The sequence below is a fragment of the Odocoileus virginianus genome, chromosome 19 (assembly GCF_023699985.2).
Source record: "Odocoileus virginianus isolate 20LAN1187 ecotype Illinois chromosome 19, Ovbor_1.2, whole genome shotgun sequence".
NCBI lineage: Eukaryota > Metazoa > Chordata > Mammalia > Artiodactyla > Cervidae > Odocoileus > Odocoileus virginianus.
Window position 1 is genome coordinate 44,226,934 of NC_069692.1, and position 767 is coordinate 44,227,700.

Sequence of the window (767 nt, forward strand, 5' to 3'; positions counted from 1 at the left end):
GCCACACAAAGTGAGACTCAGCTTTCAGGAGCAACTCACGCCCCAGGAGACCTGCGCAAGGACACTCTCAGTGGCATCGCTGGGATCGGTCCCAGCTGCAAACCGCTCCAACAGCCAGCAGCCGCAGAATGGCTATTCTGTTATGTGTCCCAACGACGACACAGTATTCACTATGTAGCCAGGAAAGTGGCCGAACTCCATCTCTGGGGAACCACATGGAGGCCTCATACACACATGATACCCAGCTAAAGAAACCAGCAGGGAAATACTAGGTGGTGTATAATCCCGTTTCTATACATTGTAAAGCTTGCAAGGATAAATTACAGGGTTTCCAGATGAAGAGTTAGGTGGCCAAAGCGTAAAGAGAAGCAAAGAAACAACTGGCATTAAAACCTGGAATCTAGAACAGTTATATTGATGAATCTATTTGCAAGGAAGGAAAAGAGACACAGATGTAGAGACTGGACTTGTGGACACAGTGAGGGAGGAAGAGAGTGAGAGAAACGGAGAAAGTGGCATCAACACAGACACCTTATCAGGTGCAAGATGAGTGACTGATGGGAACTCGCTGTGAGTCACAAGGAGCCCAGTCTGGCTCCTGGGATGACCTGGAGGCGGGAGATGGGGGAGCGCTGGGAGTCTAAGGAGGGAGGGGATGTATGTATATGGCTGTATACACACATATGTGTATGTATGTACATGTATATGGATGGATGGATGGATGGATATGTATATGGCAAATCAGCAAATTATGGCCACAACCAACA